Source organism: Arvicanthis niloticus, chromosome 8, assembly GCF_011762505.2.
Source record: "Arvicanthis niloticus isolate mArvNil1 chromosome 8, mArvNil1.pat.X, whole genome shotgun sequence".
Lineage (NCBI taxonomy): Eukaryota > Metazoa > Chordata > Mammalia > Rodentia > Muridae > Arvicanthis > Arvicanthis niloticus.
This window is the reverse complement of record NC_047665.1, coordinates 73582857-73589590: the sequence shown is the minus strand read 5'-3', so window position 1 is coordinate 73589590 and position 6734 is coordinate 73582857.

Sequence of the window (6734 nt, the reverse complement as noted above, 5' to 3'; positions counted from 1 at the left end):
AGCCAGGCTGACCTTCAGGATGGTAGGCCTGCCCTACCTACATGATTTTGAATCATTTTAGACTTAGAAGTCTGGGTTTGGGAGACGAGGTGGGGGTGGGGTAGGGTGGAGTGGGGTGGCGGCTGTTACACATTTCAGAAGCCCATTGGCAGTGCACAACCACCTGGCTGTACCTTGCTCAGCTCAGCTCCTTCTGCGGAGTTTCTGAGTCAGTGTCTTTCATTCTTAACTTTCTGAGATCCAGCAGGAGTCTAGAGTTTAGAGCAGTGGTTCAGTGCTTCTGGGAGGAAACCAGAACAACTCAGCAAAGCTGTTTGTGATCACTGAATACAAGATCTGTCCGATGAGCACAGAAAGAGGTAGATCCCACAGCCCCTGGGGAGAGACAGCAATTTCTTTCTAAATCTGTACAACCTCTTCCTTATGAGAGGCTATCTGCTTTACTGGGTGACTTGCTCACAGCCCACCAGAGCTTCTATGCTGGAGTCGGGGCTCACCCTCCTACACACAGGTGCCACAGGCATTCTCTCAGGTAGGCGGTGAGACGGGCATGAGACTAGAGTCACACTACGTAGGATAAGAATAGCCAGTGACTTGCACATTGCAGTTTGTGGCTGTCTCTAGAGCCAGGTTTCCTGGGGTGTGGGAGTGTGAAAGCCCCGAGCCATTCTCCATTTGGCTGAGTGAGAATAACGACCTGTGTGGTAATTAGCCATCTTGGGTGGGAGGGGGGAAATCTTCTAAGTCAAAGATCAGTTTAGACCCTAGCCTGGCCTCGACTAGACACTGCAGACAGAAGCTCATCTGAGCTGCTGTGCTGTGCCCCCGCTCTCTGTGCTCCCAGCCACCTGCCTCTGACAGATGTGTGGATAAAAGAGGATAGGATGTCTCTGATCCTTGATCCTCAGAAAGGCTCAGTTGTGGCCTGAGGGCCACAGCTGCTTCCTCCCAGAGCAGGACCTGGGCCTCAGTGCTCTGTCAGGGATGTGTGAATCTCAGGTGGCCCAGCTCGCAGTTGAGTTGCTGGCCCACTTACCTTGAGACAATGTCTGCAACAGGTTTGAGAATGTTGAAATACTGTAGGAAAAGATGCAATTTTATCTCTGCCTCTGCATCTCCATCTTATGGTGTGGTTCTGGACATTCAGGTAAGACTCAGTAAGTCCTGCATACTGAATATGAATCACTAAGTGGAGTGGAAGGTTGTGTGGTCTGAAACCCTCAGCACCAGAATCTACTTCTTGGAAAGCAGTAGGGGGTGAGGAGAATCTCAGTGGTTCACAAGAAGCCCAGGACCTAGCAAGCAGGGCGGACTCGATGGCTATTCTCAGACTCAGATTGCTGGAGCGCAGTTACCTCCATGCCACTGTGCACCCTCCTAAACAATGGGGCAGTGGAGTCTTTCTGGTGGCAGCAAGGCTGATGGCCAAGATGGTAGGGGGTGAGACTATGGGAGAGGGTGTCCCCAGTGGAGCCCACTTTTGCAATAGGGCCATGTCCCTGATGAAGAAGGTCGCTTAACTCCAAGGAGAAGTTGCCAGGGATCCACAAGGGGCCAGGCTTAGCTGTATCCTATCTCCTGATTCATGTTCACCATCATCTCTCTGTCTCTCTGTACTCAAGATGAAGCCATTGCAATCTCTGCCTCTCTCTCTCTCTCTCTCTCTCTCTCTCTCTCTCTCTCTCTCCCTCTCTCTCTCTCTCTGAAAATCTCATTAGTGTGTGTGTGTGTGTGTGTGTGTGTGTGTGTGCGCACGCGTGCACTTGCCCAAACACACAAGGGCACACACATATACCTGTGCCATAGCTTAAGTTGGAGGTCATAGGCCACCCAGGTTGGAAAGATCCAGTTCTTTCTACTATATCTTCTCGGCCCTACAGCTGGCCACTCTTGGCCTGGCTTGGCATTGTTAAACAAAGTCACTCACAGCCCTGTACCACTTTCTATGTGTGATAAATATTAAATTAACCAGAGAGGAGCTCTTACTGACCTTGTTTTTCAGAGTGCCTCTCACAATCATTCTGGACCTGGGGCAGGGATTTCCTACCCATGGAACACCAGAAGCTTTGGCACAATTCCCTGAGTGAACAGTGACAACCAACAGATTTCTTCTGGTAGGAAGCCTGGTAGGAAAACCAGGCTGCAATAAGAAGGGAAGCTGCTGTGTGTTCCTGTAATAAAGCAACCCCATCAGCTCACAGTCTGCCCATGAATGATGACTAGTTTATCAACTCCACAGGGAATAATGGTGTTGCTGGGAACAGAGATGGGGACAGCCATTCTCTGCTAAAGTGCTGTAGCTCTCGCTGCTCTGGCTGTATTATTAGAAACAGCATCTAATTTATGGAGTAAAGAAGCGATGTCTTTGTCGGTAATATGTCACCATGATCTAGGAGACATACAATAGGTGTTCATGTAGTGTCTACCTACAAAAGTTAATTACCATTCCTGGAATGAAGGGTTGCCTCTGGGCCCTACTTTGGAATTAGCTGTCCAATATGATGATTAGATTCTGGATCTGGTCCGAGCTAACCAAATGCTATAAGTCCCATGAAGCTTTGCAGACGGAAGAAAAAACTGGATGCAAGCGGGTTTGGGACAAACTTCAAATGAGACACTTTCCCTGGCTCTCTAGAGGTGCACGAATCCCAGATGTTTTCCTGCACCCATGGCTCAGGTTGTCTCAGCCTTGTTACCAGGACAGTAGATTGTTGGTGAGAGACTCTCTCACTTTGAAATACCACAGAGCCACAGCCTTGCACTCCCCTGCAGGTCTTCCACTGGTAGCCCTCTGCCTGCCCAGCTTGGGAAGTCACACAGAGCAATGACTCTGGGACCTTGAAGACAAGAAACTGTGGTAGTTTGGGAACCATCGAAAACATAGTACTACAGTATAGACCTGAAGGCACCAGAAACTGTGTAAGTACTGGTGACGCTGAGTTTAACAGCTTGAATATGAACAGGACCGTGATAAATTTTGTCATCCACAGCTATCATTGAGTTTGCAAAACCTGCTTCCACGTTAAGTGGTTCAGGTTTGGCCTTGCTGTGTGTTGCAATGCTAAGTCCTGTCCCCGAAAGACCTGGAGTCTGCAACATAGACCCAAACGACCCTGCCCCAAGTTATTTCTGATTGGTAAATAAAGATGCTGACAGCCAATAGCTGCACAGAAGAGACACAGGTGGGGTTTAGTATTCCCAGGCTTGGGAGCAGGGAAGAACCAACTAGGAAGAGAAGGTGGAGGAAGAAAGAGAGGCTGCCATGGATTAGCCCCCAAAAATGTTACAGCTCTTATATGACAGAAGCTCTCAGACGATCTTCGATGACATGAGTCTCTTGCTTTATTCCTCATGGACAAGGTCTTATATACGTTTGGGGGTGGGTTGGGGTCTATCTATTGGCTTGGTCTGAGATGTTAGGGATGCCTCATCTGCATGTGGAGGGGCTTTGGGCCGCTGTTCCTCTACCCACTTGACCTTACCAAAGGATCAGAAATAAGGCCTTCTGGGTTACAGAATTAGTTCAAGGCCAGCCTGGGCAACTCTTTCGGTGTTAGTCAGCGTTCTTTAGAACAGAACCAGTAGAACAAATATGCATTACAAAGGGAACTGTTGGATTGGCTACATGAAATGGGCCAGGTAGTCCAACAATGGCTGTCTGCATTTTAGAAAGAAGAATCCAGTAGCTGCTGAGTCCATGAGGCCACATGGTTCAGTGGTTCCAATCTGACACTGATGGTCGTGGGGACTTCTAGGGAGACTTTTTAGGCCATTTTAGGAGACTGTAGTCCTGTGTCAGCAGATGGTGGCAGCAGGAGCAGTGACAACAGAGTAGACATACCAGCAAGAAGCAAAGATGGGCAGGCAAAGCAGCACAGCTTTTCTCCAAGACCTTTCATACCTGGGCCCCACTGGAAGGGAAGGCCTTTCTCCCTCACTCAGTCTTCCTGGAAATCCCCTCGCAGCCCACCCAGAAGCGAGTCTCAGTCCATCCAGGATCCAAATACAAAGAAAAAATAACTTAAAAGAGTCTGGACACATAGGCCCAGTGGAGTGCTTGCGTAGTGGGTAGAAGGCTCCAGGCTCAGTCTATACTTCCACAATTAGTTAATTAGTTAACGATTCTGGAGAAAAGAGGCTACCACTCATGGTGTTGGTGTCTCAGGAAATTGGCACTTGTCCATGATGTTTATGAGGGACACTTTTGTGAAATGTTGTCAGTTTGCAGAGGCCTCAGCAAAATCACCAACCCTGGCAATTCACATGATAATGGGACAAGGCTCTTGTTGGGACCTCCATGAAATGTAACGAGATACAGCAATGGAATAGCGCTGTACAGCATGTTATAGATCTGTGACTCTATGAGAAAGCCACTTAGAAGTCAAAATGAATGCACTGATCTAGAAGGAAACCTGCACTCCAGACTGTCAGACATCCGGCCGTAAATGTCAAGCAGGTATTAACTCTTGTAAAGCAGGCCTGAGCTCAAGGCCAACTTTGAAATCACTAGCTCAATATGATGGTTAAAGTTCAGGATACATACATACACACACACATACACACACACACACACACACACACACACACACACACGCACACGCACACGCACACGCACACGCACACGCACACACTTTGGGACCGCTTACCAGAGCATCAACTATGTTAATCTTCATATAATGAATAGCAAGTTTCACCTTTTCTCCTTTATACCTTTTGAAAAAGTGTAACGAGTGTGCACATATTAGGTTTGTTATAAGAAAGAAATAAGCAGTGTGATCACTTAAGGATTTACCTAGTAGTTATCAGAATTCTTTTAAAAATAATTAATTTATTTATTTGTGGGGAGAAGGGTCATGTAAGTTCCACAGTGTGTATATAAAGGCCAGGTCTCTCCCTCTACCTTATGGGGCCCAGGATCAAACTCAAGTCACTTGACTAGACTTGGTAGCAGGTATCTCTTCGTGCTGAGCCGTCTCACTGGCCCCAGAGTTCTTAAAAAGACTACAAAACTCCATCCCACACATTCGACTATGTCGTACTCTACATGTCTGTGTGTGGGGGTAATGGGTGGGGAGTGGTACTTGGGATATTTGGGTTTGCTTCAGGGCTATGGTAGCCTACCTACGTCATCATGAGTCACATGGCAGAGGAAGACTTACATCTGGCTATAAAAGGAAAGCAAGAGCTAGAGACCTCCAAATCCCCCTCAAGGTCCTGTTCCCAGTGATTAGAAGATCCACCATTAGGCCCCACACCTCATGCTGCCCACTACCTCCCAACGGTGCTGACCCCTAAGCCCTGACTATATATATATCTAATAGATATTGTCATGTTTAGTATCAGTGGCCAACTTGATACTCCTGGGAAGAGAGAACCTTCCAATGCTACCCATGGAGCATGAAAAGATTCCAAAACATAACAAAATGGAGCTGACTATCACAGCCTTTGGACTGGCTCCCCTCCCAGTCTGTAGCATCTCCAGGTGCCCTAGCCTGGCTCCTCGCGTTTGCAGGATGGCTTTCTCTTTACCGACTGATACTCCAGCCCTCGGAAAGTTTACACTACTGGGTATTTCCAACCCATGGTCTTTACCAAGCCTGTGATGTGAAAAGTCTCAAAATATCAACAGAGGAATCAAGGCCACAGTATTTTAACTCATTCATTCATTCATTCATTCATTCATTCATTCATTCATTTATTCATGCAATCAGTATTTGCTATGAAAGTTCTACTAAGTGGGCAATATGCTAGCTGCTAGGGGAGACTAGGAGCAGAGAAACCAATCAGGCAACCTCATTCCTAACACAGCTTTGTAACGTGGGACACACAGTCCTAGGAAGCAAAGGGATAGGTTAAAGCTTGTAATAAAGGAACAGTCTAGACTCTGCTATCAGAAAAGGCTTTTAGTGAAATGACTCCAGAGCCAAGAGCTGAGCGCCGGGAATCCTGGCTAGATAAAGGCAGGATTTCTGGTGGCTGCTCATCCAGTCAGAGGAGCAGCAAAGCCCATTTAGGAACCTCCAGAGCGAGCAGGACTGAAAGGAGCCAGCGTGGCCAAACACAGAGAACAAAACCATCTTGACAGGGGCCTTGGAGGCTGGCTGGAGAATTGGTATTTATTTTAAGAGCAATAAGAAGCCCTTAGAGAGCTTTAAACAGAACTGTAGGAATCAGATCATGCTTTGAAGGGATAATCATAGAGAGAGTATGAGGACCAGATTGAAACCTGGTCAAGGTTGAGATCACTGCTGAGGCCCATTGAGAGGCAAGGACACCAAGGCTAAGACAGCAGCAGTAGGCAGTGACCTGTGGCTGAAGTTATGACCCTTTAGGCGCTACTGTGGTTCGTGTTTTGGAAATCAGTTGGCTTGAGTGGTGTGAACAAAGGCAGTGGTAGGGATTATTCCGTTTTCCTACTTCAGCGACCTCACCGGCAAGTGTTGATGTAGAGACCCAGAAGCAGGCCCATGAGACTGGCAGAGAGGAGTGGAGGGAAACACACATTAACTTTTGGACGTGGTAGGTTTGGAGTTGGAATCATCTAGCTAGAACAGGAGTGCAGACAGAGGAGACAAGGGGACACATTTTAACATCAGACTGGTAAGTCTGCACTGTCAAGGTTTCCTCTTTCTTATGGCTCTGCCGGGGTGGTTTCCTAGTATGACAAGCAGCAGGGGAGACAGAGTCACCGGGGAATGAGTAGATCAAGAAGCAGGAACAGCCCTGTTTAAATA